The following is a 14,165-nucleotide window of genomic DNA, read 5'->3' on the forward strand; positions in this document are numbered from 1 at the left end:
ACTCTTTGTTATAATAATAATAATGTTAATGGAATAATATCCTGGAATCAGATTTATGACAGTTGCCTCAAAATTAACACCTCTGTCTTACCTCTGTGTATGTTTATAATAAATGCTTAGCTTCACCATTTGTCTTTCAGCAGTTCACAATTACATGTCACAGGTTGTAATTAGCTTGGCAGAACTACCTTGCTGACATCCAAATACGTTCTTTTTTTTCCCCTCCTCTGTTTGATTTTGAAGGATCTTCTGCTTATCATTTCAGAGTGGTTTTATGTTTAGAGCATCAAATGAAAAAGCCATCTCCTAGAGGCTGTACTTCCCTACTTTACCACTCACATGTAGACCATTCACCCCTAGTCTCTCTTGAAATAATGAAAAAGAAAAAAAAAAAAAGGAAGCAGAGTGGTTGATGATAGGTGACAAATTCTGCTTTGACCTTTTCCCCACTGGTTCTGTACCAGATAGTCTTGTTCATGAGTTCAGTTGCTTGTTTATTCATTTATTCATTCTTAAAGTTCTATGAAGCACATACTGTGTGCCAGGTAGGATTTAAGATGCTGAGGCTACCGGCATGAAAAAGGTTGATGAGATCTCCATCATCGTGGGAGTTACATTCTAGTCAGGGGAGAAAATAGTATGCATAAAAACAAATAATTAAGATGTGTACTGTGCAAGAGGAAGGGAACATATGTATACCTATGGCTGATTCATGTTGATGTTCAGCAGAAACAAACACAATTCTGTAAAAATCCTTCTATTAAAAAATAAATACATTAAAAAGATTTTTTTTTAAGGTGAAAGAAATTGAAGACAATACAAATAAATGAAAGCACTCTTTTTTTTTTTAAAGTTGTGTATTATGAAGAAAATATAGCCAAATGAGTGATAGAATAACTGGGGACCAGAAGCATTGTTAGGGTGAGGAGGCAAAAGCTTCTTTAAAGAGTGAAACTGAAGAATGGTAAGGAGCCAGCCATGTGATAATCTGGTGGAAAAGCAACTCAGACTAAGGAACGTTCAAGTCCGAAGGCCCCAAGCTGGGAACCGTTGTAATGGGCTGGAGGAGCAGAAAGGAGGCCAGTGTGGCTAGCATGGCTTCCCTTGGACATACTTTGGGCACCAGGAAATGCCGGGGTCCTGAAGGGCTTCAGTCACCTGAGCCATCTGCACACCCATGTGAGGAACATGAGGAAGAGCCACTCAGAAAGGGCAGAGGTTGAGCAGAGATGGATGGTTCCGGGCAGTCGTGTGTACAGGGAGAGGGTTGCCAGGGAGGTCACATCTTTTCTGGGGACCAGTGGTGCTGTGGCGGCTCATGACCAACTGCTTGGAACCTGACTTGGTTTAGTACCTGCTGTTCTTGAGCAGAATTCTCCAAAGAGAAGGCATCAGAGCACTTAGCGCCCAGACTGGCAACTCGCCCCAGCGGCTGCTTGCTGATTCCTTGCAAGCTCTTTTTTGACGAAACAGGTCACAGGGAGGGAGGTATTATTTATGTTTCCTCAGCCTAATTTTTAAGGTTTTCAAAGACTGGACAAAAATAGGACTGATAAGTAAAGAGCACAGAGAAATAATATCAATTACTGAAATATCTTCAGTGCACTTCACAGTAGAGAAAAATGATAAAGCTCCTTATTACATGTGGCTTGTTCTTAAAAGATTTGATTGTGCAATAAAAGGCTTCTGAATGCTTATACTAGTTCCTGACTCTTGCATACCCAATTTTCTTAAGTACCTCAATTTGCGAATAAACGGTGTGCACATACATGCCCAAGAATGAATGTAACCGGCTCTCCCTCCGCCCGCTCCTCCTGGGGTTAGACAGGGTGTTGTCCTGTTTATTCTTATCTCCCAGCCAATGTGTAATAGAAGAAGCAAACATAACATGCTGGTACAAAGGGCCTGTTGTTTTCAGCCTTCTAATTGTGCTCCTTTCTATTGGGGAAGGAAGCGGTCATAAATTTTTGTCATTATCTTAAGTAGCAAGGTTTCACAGTTTGGGGAATTTTTCTTTACTTGTTCTTTGTTAGCTTCCAGTTGAATTTTTGAATCCCCTAAACTAAAAACTGCCATACTTTTAAACAACCCTCCGATAAATTTCAGGGACCTGTGACCCTTGATTTCAAGGCAGGATGCAACCATAGTGATTCTTTCCTTGGGGGACTGAATTGCAAGCCCTAAATTAGTGCACCTTTTGGTTCACCAAGGTTTCCAGCTCATCTGCTCTCTCTGATGTGCTGTGGATTTGGGGGCCTATGTGTGGGTTTTATTTCTTTGTTATTGTCGTCATTTGTTTCCCAGACTTTAATAAATTCTTGAACTTCCTTCTGCATGGATTGTTTTAAAAAATATTTTGAAGGAGCACTTCTTTCCCCCGTCTTCCTGTATAACTCTTCTGCTTTTACAAACAAGTGGGTGTGAATGATAGAAAGCAGCTCATACCTTCCTTCCTTCCCATAAAATTTTAATCCTTTGTTTACTGGCACCCCTGCCATTCGCTGGAGCAATGAACAGAGTGTATCGTGGGTAGCAAGGTCCACGGGTCTACACAAGGGGGCTCAGTCCCCCTCAAATGCTTTCCCTTTGTTGCTTTCTTCATTTCTCCACTTTGTGTTCTATTTCTACTTTTCTTCTTCCTTTTTTCTATTTTTAATTAATTTATTTTTAAGTGGAGGATAATTGCTTCACATCGTTGTGTTGTTTTCTGCTGAACAACATGAATCAGCCATACACGTGTATACACATGTCCCCTGGGAGGTGGGATGGAAATTCTATTTTTCTTCTTGAGAAAATTGTTTGACTTTATTTTACTCCTACCTTATGGAGAAGGGCTTTCCCCTTCTAATGCGTTCTGTTTCTTTCATTTTTCTTTCTTGAAATAGACATGGGTATTCTTAAGACAGTGTTCTTCTGGGACTCTGGAAGCCCTTGACTGTGATTATCTGGTTAGTTTTGACATAATCAGTTTGTAGTGAAAAAGCCAGGAGGGAGAAGGTGTGCATATGCTCCATTCTTTACAGCGCAGGTACAGGACCATTTATGATGTCCCCTAGTCACTTAGAGCTGGAAAATCAGAGACAGAGGTAACAGGGCCTTACCCTGGGGTGGCTCTCAAAGCCTGGGGTTCAGACTGAGGCAAGACTCATCGGTAACCCTCTCTCTCTCTCTCTATGTGTGTGTGTATATACACACACACACATATATATATATTTATGTATTTGCTTCAAGGTCCTCCTATAGAATCACAGTGTCTTATAGTCTACTTGAAAATCAGCATTCACTATGGGCTTGTTTTGAGGCAACCTTAGAATCTGGGTACCAGGCAAATTCCTGGATCACGTGCATATGTTGGGGCCAGATTCTCTCTAGAGAGGAACAACAGGCAGAGCGAGCTCACAGCGTTTTGGCTTAGCCAGAATCTTCTTCTTGCCATCAAACAGCTGTGCAGCTTGTCAGATCCAGAAGTAGCATTTTATCATCATTATGCCATGATTCCTCACCCTCTGAAAGATTATGCTTAAGTGTTTTGTTTTCTTTGAACTGTCCTCCACACGCATAGACTGACAGTCTTTACCTCTGAGAGCACCACTGGGGTCATCCTTCAAGAGAAGCTGTCAGGCCTTTGAAAGGCCTTCCTGAAACAATCACCCTCTACCTACATGTGTAATCTTCCCTCTCTATTGATGTCATCATAGGCCCCTAATCTCTTCCAGCCCTTGAGCCTGAAATGGCCAGTCAAGCCCGGCTTTTCCACTTTTCTTTGGCAAAGAAAAGGCTCGTACTGTTTTTTCCCTCCCCTTGGCTATTTCTCTACAGAAGCATCATTACTGAACAGAACATACACTCCTTGGGTGAAAAAGAAGCATGGGATTGAATGTGCAAAGTTGTCTGAGTTGGAATATTCCCAGTCTTGTGCATACTCACTCCTGAAACCACTCCACAGAGTGAGCACATGCTCCCGGCCTCTGGACTGTGTTGTGCATGTGCTTTGGCATGGAGCGGCATCTGTATTTCTCTTAAGGTTAGACTCCTCTGGGGGAAAGCACCAACTCGGGAAACAGTTCTCAAGTAAAGCACAATATATGAATAGTCCTGCTCAAGGGAACATTGCCTATGTCATACTACAGCCATTGTGCAGCTGGGACCCACCGTGTCCAAGCCCTGTAGGCCTGTTTGCATAAAGCGGGTGGGAGATGTCCTTGTCACTTTACTCCCTGCTAAAATGTAATTGGAAGAATATCCCAGCTACATTTTCTTCAAAAGAAGCAGTAACTTTAAAAGGCCAAAGATGTGAGGAAGCTCTCCTTTAAAAATGTATTATTTAAAAAAAAAAAAAAAGATTACTTTGTGGGATTTGTGGGTACATTGCAAAAATCCACCCTGATTTAACCCCAGAGTGGAGCTCGAAGTAGCTTGAAGTAGAAATGTTTTATTTCTGTGCTATTTATAGAGGTGACTCCTCAGATAGTCTAGACGTTGTTCCGGAAAGACAGAATGCCAAATCTGCCCTCATGTTCCCGGAAGTCAGCATGCTGAAAATGACCACCTCCCCTCTTTACCATCAAATGGAAATCTTGGAATTCCATTTCATAATAGTGTGAGTGACACTTGGGCTCCCCGGCCAAAACTTAGGTTGGCCAAGGAGCTGGGGGTGCTCTTGTGAGCCTGGAGATGACCCACCATCAGGCCTTTGTTTCTTAGAGGCCAGCCTGCTGAGATATGGGGACTGTGGTTGGCAGAACACCCTAGGGTTCGAGTGGGGCTTCCCTGGTAGCTCAGCTGATAAAGAATCCGCCTGCGATGCAGGAGACCCCGGTTCAATTCCTGAGTCAGGAAGATCCCCTGGAAAAGGGATAGGCTACCCACTCCAGTATTCTTGGGCTTCCCTGGTGGCTCAGATGGTAAAGAATCAGTCTGCAGCGTGGGAGACAAGAGTTCGATTGCTGGGTTGAGAAGATCCCCTGGAGGAGGGCATGGCACACTGTTCCAGTATTCTTGCCTGGAGAATCCCCGTGGACAGAGGAGCCTGGAGGGCTACAGTCCATGGGGTCGCAAAGAGTCGGACACCACTGAGCGACTAAGCGTGGCACAGCACAGTTTTCAAGTTAGTTTCTTCTGAGAGCCCGAGCACCTACTCTCAGACTGAGTCAGCCGCGGTTTCTGACTTTTATCAGCCATGTGCGATTTCTGAACATCTTACTGAAAGCGGGCAGTTGGAAAGGGATGGATGGGCAAAGCCAAGGATTCATTCAGCAGACTCATGTCAATGGACAGGTGTAGTGAATGCTGACGATTCTCTGGCTCCAGGAAATATGAAATCTTTAGCCTAAATCAGGATTTTCTACCTAGGTTCCAAGAAGACTAGTTTTGTGGAATGTTAATCATGTGGGAAGAGGAACTGTGGGTTAATTAATTTAGGAAATGAGTGGATTAAACTAAGTAAAAAGGGAGTCTTTACTGGAGGGCTTCTGAGAAAGCCTTTAATATCTTTATTATCCTGATTTAATATCCTGGCATGTATATGCCTCTCAAAGACCAGGCCAGAATATGCAATATTCCTCCAAAACCTCGCTCAGGGATCCCCCTGTACAGTGCACACTTCATCAGGCTGTTTCGGGTCTCAGGGAAACCACCTTCTCAAAACACACTTTAGAAAGTGCTTCCTGGGGAAGAAATATCTTGGAGCCCATGACATGACTGGCTGTAGAGTCCAGCCTTCATGTGGTCAGTGGCAGCTGAGGCCTTGCTTTAGGGCAGTGAAGAAGACGGGCTCACCACTTAATGCTGGGGGTGCCACACCTTTCTGATTATGCATTGATTTTTGAACAATCACCCTTTCCATATATTCATATTTATTTATAAGTCATATACATTTAGTACAGTGTTACTATATTAGGTTGGAGAAGGAGATGGCAACCCACTCCCATACTCTTGCCTAGAAAATCCCATGGATGGAGGAACCTGGTAGGCTGCAGTCCATGGGGTCGCAAAGAGTCAGACACGACTGAGCAACTTCACACACACACACACACATACTATATTAGGTATACTATAAAATATATATATATATTATATATATATATATAGGATATACTATAAAACATAACTTAGTGACAGGACAACAACTATAAAATACATACAAAAATGGAAGTTTAAGAGAATGAGGAAAAAACATTGATGAAAGGACGTTCTAACATTTCTTCCTGCACACCATGGGGTTGGCTAGTGCCCTAGAATCTCTGCAGCTGCCTGGGCCCCACCGCGGAAACTTTGAGTCAGTGGGTTTGGGGTGCTATCTTGGTATCTGGAATGTTAACATGTCTGCCCAGGTGATTCAGCTGCAGGTGTTATTTTTGAGGAACTCTGGACAGGTAAGTATCTCTTGGGAATCTTTCACAGACTCTCCACCCTGCTGTCGTCCCTCAGGTGAGCATGTTAGACTGAGGAAAGAGGATGGTGGGGACATTCCTTGGTGATGCCCCCTGCTTACTCATAAGGAAGGTGTGTTCCCCAGGAGTTGGGCCCAGTGACAGGCCGGAATCCCTGGCAAGTGACTGGGCCTCCCTAGCCTAGTTCTCTTCTCTGGAAAAGTAAGGGCCTGATTTAGAATTGCCTGCAGAGGGGCTTAGAGCCTTAACATTCTTTGATTTGATTAGGTTTGAGTTTTATTTTGAACAGGAGTGGGGGTGACTCAATTTCATTCAGTAATTTACATACATGTATATTTTCTTTTTGATGTAAGGGCTAGTTAGATCATAAGCCTGCAATTTTCTTGTACTTGGGCACCTGGGCAGCAGTAGGCGTTTAAATGTTAGGCCTGCAAGCAGGAGGTTCAGAAGGGTCCTCGCTTACCTCTAGTTAATTGCAAAATAAACAGATCTCAAGGGCAGGGGCCTCTTCCTTTCATAAGAGCCGCCCCTGCTCTGTGCACCATCAATGCAAAACAGCATTTCCAAGCATTGCATCAGGAGTGTGCTCCACAGAAAAAGGCCTGCTGCCTTCAGCCTGGCAGTTCACCGCTCAGGCCCCTCAAAGTTAGCAGCTAACTTGTCCCCTCCCACCCACCCAGGCTTGTTTTTAGCCTCCAGATATCTCCATTTGCAAGCTAATAAGTTGCACATACATATGTTTGAACAGTTGTCAGGCTTGTCTGCTGCTCAAACTGTGCTTTGGTTTAAAACAAACAACAACAGAGAACCCAGAGGTGGGGGATGGATGAAGACGTTTCAGTTTAACCTGCAGGTGGTGTTGTTTTGACCTTGACAGTCAGCTTTAAACGACCTGTCAAGCACCTTTGTGTGCTTCTGGGCACACCCACCTGGAAGATATTATATCCCCTCAGCTTTATGTGCCCCAGCAGGCAGGCACCAGGTCCCTGGATTTTGTTTTCATCGGTGGAAGGTTAATACATGCATGGCAGGACTTTACTGAGAGGGGCCCAGCTACAAATGCTGTTTTCGTTTAATTCTAATTTCTCTTCTTCCTTGGCCTAACCCTCCCCACCCCAGGCTCTCCCCCCAAACCCCTCCAGATTCCCTCCACCCCCAGTCTGTCTTCCCTGTTCTTTCAACCCCTCTGCTTGGCTTCAAACCATTACTTCTTGGCTTTGATATCTCCTTGCAGAGCTGCAAGCAATCAGGAGATTATGGACCCCAGAGCTCAGCAAGGCACATTGCCTGGTAGGGGGGCTCAGGCCCCAGTCCCCAGGCCACCACAGGAAATGGGACCCAGAAAACCTGCCAGTCTCCAGACCCTCTGCCCCTGTGCCTGTTCTGGTAACCAGATCCCCAGGGTTGGAGGTTGGGGCTGAGGGGCAGGTGGTGCGGGCAAAGTACTTTTCAGATCAAGTGGTATCTGGGGAGACAGACCTCTTTGGGAACAATTCTGACCTTTCCTGTGTGGTTAAGGGTCATCTCTGCGGCATCTGTTTGAATTTTGTCTTTTTTAAACTTTGAGTTTTTCCTGGGCCTTCTGAGGCCCTACATAATGGTGTCTGGAAGTTGGGATGAGGAGAGTGAATGGACAGATGAAGGAATCCAATTGGATTCAGCCTCATGCCTACCAGTGCTTGGATAGTTTCAGGCAATTTGAGGATACAGATGCTGGCTCTTTATGCAGGGAATCCCTATTCCTTGGCTTCCATGTCTAAGGCCCAATGTTGTTGAAGTTAACCAGTACTATATTTCTAAAGGTAGAGATGAGAGGGAGGGTGTTTGTTCTCAGGAACAAATGTACATCTTATTATCCTGTAATACTTCCTCCAGCATCTGAAAGGAAACAGGCCCACAGCTAGATATTTACCTTTCCAATGCTGCCTGCACCAGCCATGTGTTCACTGAGCTCCCAGAGGTGCCTCTGCTGGTCCTCTAGGTAGCCCCCTGAGATGAGGCTCTAGATCTGAGAGGAAGATCAGTGCTAGTCAACCCATCATCCTCAGACCTCAGGGACCCTCCTAGGCCGAGGCAGTACCTCACGCTATCTCCCTCCAGGGATGCACACCTGTACCTCTCACAGTCCCTGCCCTAGGGGCCGTCTGTGTTGGGATCTTGTTATTTAACTTTTGGCACAAGTCCTTCCCTGGGATTTCCCAGTTGGAATGAAGAGTAGAGTAGGGTGAGAAGCGTCTGGTATGAGGACAATTGGACTAAGCTTCTAACCACCAGGGGAACCGGGTCTCAAAGAAAGTAAGAGAAGCAGAAATATAAGAGATAAGTGGTGTTCACTTGTGTGCCCTGCCCTTCCCATGGGTCTGTGATCGTTTTTGGCCTAAGGCTGTTGAGCTGTGTTTCTGACATTTACAACCCAGAACCCAGACTAATTTACAAGGGCTACTTCTTTTTTGCCTCTACAAACAAAAGCCTCTTTAGACCTTAGGATTAGAAGGAGTCAATGGCTTTGAGCAGCTCTGGATCCTGTCCCCTCAAGCCTTCATTCTTTAATGATTCACCTGACTCTATAGGTTGTAGTGTCTTCATATGTGTGTGCTTGTGAGGATCAAATGAGAGACTATATATACAGGTATGGGCTTCCCAGGTAGTACTAGTAGTAAAGAACCCACCTGCTAAGGCAGGAGATACAAGAAACTTGGGTTCAGTCCTTGTGTTGGGAAGATCTGCTGGAGGAGGAGGGCATGGCAACCCACTCCAAAATTCTTGCCTGGAGAGTCCCATGGACAGAGAAACCTGGTGGTCCATAGCATCACAAAGAGTTGCAACTGAAGCCACTTAGCATGCACACACACATTTAGGTATATGTATATACATACAAATCTGTTAATATGTATATATATACACACCTTCTCTCATTTGATCCTCCCAGACAAGCTCTCAGTCCCCTTCCATGGCCAGCTGTTGCAAGTTCCCCACAGCTTACTTTTGTAGCAGCTCTGCCCAGCCTGTCTAAGACCTGGGAGCCCTGTTACTGATGAGGCCTCTCTACCCAACCCCTCCCATGATTCACCCACTTTCTGCTCAGCTGAGTAGTTTATCTTGTGGGGTGATGAGTCCCAGCAGGTGCTGACAGCCAGGATCAGGACCTAGACTTCTGTGTCTCTCTGAGGCGCAGGACGAGTGGAGCCTCATGATGGGTTGTATGCTTGAGCTGAGTGACAAAAACCCATTGGCCCACACAGGGGTTGTGAGCTAAGCCAGGGCAAGTCCCAGGTGACTAAGTGCATCTACTGCTGTGCTGCTGTTACTGCATGCTTCTTCCGAGTCCACGTTTGTCCCCGCAACGCTCGGAACGCCGTTTGAGATGATGGAAAGAGAGCTCTGACCTTGCAGTCAGAAGACCAGGTGCCAGTTTAACTGTGCTGTTGACTGCTGCGAAACCCGGCCCAGGGATTTGTTTGTGAAATCTCTGCTCACCTCCAGGACTCTTGGGCACATTAGATAAGATCATGTGTCAGATGCCCTCAGCCCTTGTTTCAGTCAGCTTGGAGAAACTTGGTAGTTTTCTAGGTCAAAAAACATCTAAGACTTATTGCTTATTAGTGTGAATCACAAGCTTTAAGGTCCCTACCAACTCAGAATGTCCAAGATTCTCTGAAATAATAGCTGCAGGGAGAAGAAAAAATAGGTGTGATAAGTTGCCATGGTAGTATGAAAACATGAAAAGTTTGTTTCAAAGAGTTCCTGAGTCCAGATTACTCAGACAGAACTACAAGTGGAATTTCTCATTTCACCGAAGGAGAATTTTAGAGTAGCTCCTTGTTAGGTCTTCCTTTAAGGACATAGCTTGAACTTTAGTAGTTTAAGTATATGTATTAACTTTCCTTCCCCTCAAAAGGAAATTGAAAAAGGCAGCAGAATAAAACCTCTGGTCATTCTGGTTTAGGTCAAATGCATTTCTTAGATCCGTTTCCATATCTAATAATAAGCTGAAAGAAATCCTGATCTTCTGGAGGTTTGGGATCCCACCTGGACTCAACTGTCTAAGCTCCTCTGGGGCTTTGGGTCCACTGGTTGGACCCAACCAGTGTTTTGACCTTGACAGTCAAGGACTGAACACAAGGACTGAACCTAAGTGTCTTCTATCTGCCGCCTTAGCAGGTGGGTTGTTTACCACTAGTGCCAGCTGGGAACTAATGAAAGGACCTAATGAAAAGAGGTCCTTGACCTCTTTTCCCATCACATTTGGATCATCGATCGAGTCCAGTCCACCCCTGAAGCAGTTTCTCTGGTCTGTTCTCAGTATCAGAGGCATTATCCGACCTGTGTTTGAAAGGACCATGTGATGGAAACTTCCAGAAGAATGCTGTGTTGCCATATCTGCTGCTTCCGAATGGAGCCAGAGGCCCAGAGTTGCAAGTCAGGCCAGGATGGAGCGGTGAGCAGCCACAGGTGGGGGGTGCCCTGCCCTGCTCTCCTTTGAACACCAGCCCCGCCCTACAGCCCTGCCAAGGTCCCTGTCCCAGAAGCACACACAGCCTTCAGTAAACAGTACTGCCTGGTTGGCTGAGATAATCCCGTAGACCAGAATGAAAATGGCTCACGACACTTCTCCAAAAGAATCAACTCAAGAAAGCCTTTGAATACTAAATTTCCCTAGTAAAAGTGTTTTCTGTGTTTGTTCCCCTCCTCTCTTCCCATCTGCCCATCCCTCCATTAGTTGTTGTTATTCAGTCACTAAGTTGTATCCAACTCTTTTGCCACCCTATAGACCGTAGCCCACCAGGCTCCTCTGCTCATGGAATTCTCCAGGCAGGAATACTGGAGTGGGTAGCCACTTCCTCCCCCAGGGGATTTTCCAGACCCAGGGATCGAACCTGTGTCTCCTGCTTGGCAGATGAATTCTTTACCACTTAGCCACCTGGGAAGCCCAATATCACTTATATGATAAGAGGAATCTAAAAAATGATACAAATGAACTTATTTATGTATATACTGGCATTAGCTTTTTGTATAAGCCTCCATGTCTTGTTGAAAAACAAAATTAAAAAAAAAAATAATTGAAGATCTAATTGGCTTTATTCAGTGATTCACGAAATGGACAGCAAGCAGAAAGGTACTCTGGGAAGCTGTACAAAATGGAAGATTTTTAAAGGCAGAAAGTGGGTGAACAGGGAAATCAAAAGTAAGAGGAAGGGTTGCTTCAGGTGAAGTCACCTTCCTTTGGAGGAAAGGCATCTCTGTCATGCAGATGACCTCACTAATGTTGAATAGGAAACTCCAGACTTTGGTTGAAAATTCTCCCCCTGGGAGAGGCTGAAACTGCACTTGTGCTAGGTGAGTTCTGATCTGCTGCTGTGGGGTTTGAGCGTAAGTGACAACATTTGGGGTCAGTTGTTTCTTTTTTAGGGGGTCTCTTCATGCAGATGCAGTAATAAATAGCCAATAAAACTCTACAGATCATTATCCCTCCTTCTTTTATACAAAAGAAGGCAGAGCACACACTCTGCTTATACTGTGCTTTTATCACTTCACATGATAGCCTGGATTTCTGTCTATTTTTAGGCCTTAGAGGGTTTTCTCATTCTTTTCTTTATTTAACTGCATGGTATTCTACTCTATGGAGGTTCTCCGTTTATTTTTCCAGATTAGGGATCTTTGAGCTTTTCCCAGTATTTTGCTGTTGTAAAATAATGCTACATGGAGCATTTGGTGCATTTTGAAGTCAGTAAATTGCACAGATTCTGTTATTCTGCTGCTATTCCTGCCATCTTGTGGGAAGTAGAAATGGGCCTGCATCTTATTTATCCCCCACTAAGGCTATAACTGTAGGTTAAAACATGTGACATTTTTGTGAGATTTCCTAAGCAATGGAATATCAGCACTTCTGTGTGGTTCACTAAAGCAGGGATGGAAATAAGATTAATAAACCTAATGTATCATTGTGAAGCTCTTGCTTATTTAGGCCCAAGTCCTCATCTAGTAATGGAGAAGGAAATGTCAACCCACTCCAGTATTCTTGTCTGGGAAACCCCATGGACAGAGGAGCCTGGTGGGCTACAGTCCATGGGGTCACAAAAGAGTGGGACACGACTTAGCAGTAAACAACAACCACCTCATCTAATAAACCAAGTGGAAGCACTGATGATCCCCTTTTCAGTAGTTTTATAATGGTCTTGTTCCTCGGATTTCATTCATTTTAATGACTGTAAAGTTGTGTTCCTCCTATTCTCAGTAACTTTAGAAGTTTCAGGAACTTTTTTTTAAGAAAATGAATCCACATATTTAGGAACCTTTTTTTTTTTTCTAAAAGATAATGAACCCACATATTTTATATTTTTAAATAGCATTAAGAAGTGCCATTTATTTTTCTAGGTTAGAGAACTGGATATTATTTATATAATTCGAGCCACTGGTGCTTTTTATTTGGGCTGCGCCCTGGCGTTGAGTGAGCCGTACTAGCTGGTGTGGGGACCTGTTGCCGGGCTTCTAAGAGCAGAGCCTTTCCTTTCCTCCAGAGTTAGGCCAGTGAGAGGCTGCACCGAGCTCAGACCAGCAACCAGCCTAATGAAATCATGCCTTTGTGTAGGTTTCAAGTCAAAACATTCAAAGGAGGAAAAGGGAAAATATTCTTTAACCACATAGAAAAAAAATGAAAGGGAAGACGGATGCTATCTCTTTTTTAAATAGGAGGATGTCGAGGAGACAGAGATTTTTAATGGGTTTAATCTTCAGACTTAGGCGGATGGCCAAGCATGATCTGAATACAGAAAACACAGAATGAAGTGCCAGGAAGGGAAGTGGAAAGTAGTGGGTTATGGAAACAACCAAATGTGTCCGAATTTCCAGGCTCTTCAAGGAATTGGTTGAATTGTGGCAGCGTTGCTGAAACAGTTTTTAAGCTTAGTTGAACATCCATACACCACCCCCCACATAATTCTAGAGCATATCACTCAAAACTCAATTTGAAATAGTAGGCAGGGCCTAGCCTGCTACTCTATTATGGTTTGATGTTGGCCAGAATAATCTGATTTCTTCGGTAACATCAATGGGAGGCAAGCAGTGGACATGATTTATCTCAGCCTTAATAAGGCATGACACTAGAGAACAAATTTGGAAAATGTTTTACCAGCACGGCAGATTATTTTTTTAAAATCTCTAAAGGGCAACCACTTTAGCGGATACCAAATTAATATAAGCTGTAGGCCTCTACTCTGTGTGTGTGCAAGCACACACCACAAGCACTCGGCCTATTGACCTCTCTGGTGGTTATTTCCTGTAGACACGCACACAGAAACTAGTGATCACCACACTGGTTTGGCAGGACAGTCATTACTTAGGGGGAATAGACAAAGAGAACCGTTACAGAGGGGCTCCGAGGTTCAGAAAGCCTAGAGATTGGAGCTGCTGGTCATTTGTGTCTCTTCCCCCGCCTGGCAGGACCCTGAGCCCCTTTACAGATTTGGTCATCTTGTTAGAAGCGAAAAAGCAGCAACTGGAGGGTCATTTTTCTTATATTTTGAAATGGATGCCTCATCTGATGAGTAGACTTGTGCTTGTCTGGCCTCTAAGGCCAAAGGAAATGACTCTTCATAAAAAGAAAATTGTGGGGGAAGTTCTTTTTTATAGCTAACCCTTGCTCCTCTTGCTGCAATAGCACCCTTCTCCCACAGGCTAAATCCAGCAGCAGAAGAGCTGGTCACCCCCTCCTGAATCAGGGGGTGCTTTATTGCTTATTTGCTTTGCTCCTAAACCTTCCAGCTTTTGCTTTTC

The 14,165-nt window shown here is 44.4% G+C and overlaps 1 protein-coding gene across 17 annotated transcripts in view; it reads left to right on the forward strand.

Moving 5' to 3' along the window:
• The window catches only part of LOC122431703 (aminopeptidase O (putative)), a 392,534-nt gene that overhangs the window by 113,372 nt on the left and 264,997 nt on the right, over positions 1-14,165 (forward strand). The window lies entirely within an intron of this gene.

Source organism: Cervus canadensis, chromosome 30 (assembly GCF_019320065.1).
Source record: "Cervus canadensis isolate Bull #8, Minnesota chromosome 30, ASM1932006v1, whole genome shotgun sequence".
NCBI lineage: Eukaryota > Metazoa > Chordata > Mammalia > Artiodactyla > Cervidae > Cervus > Cervus canadensis.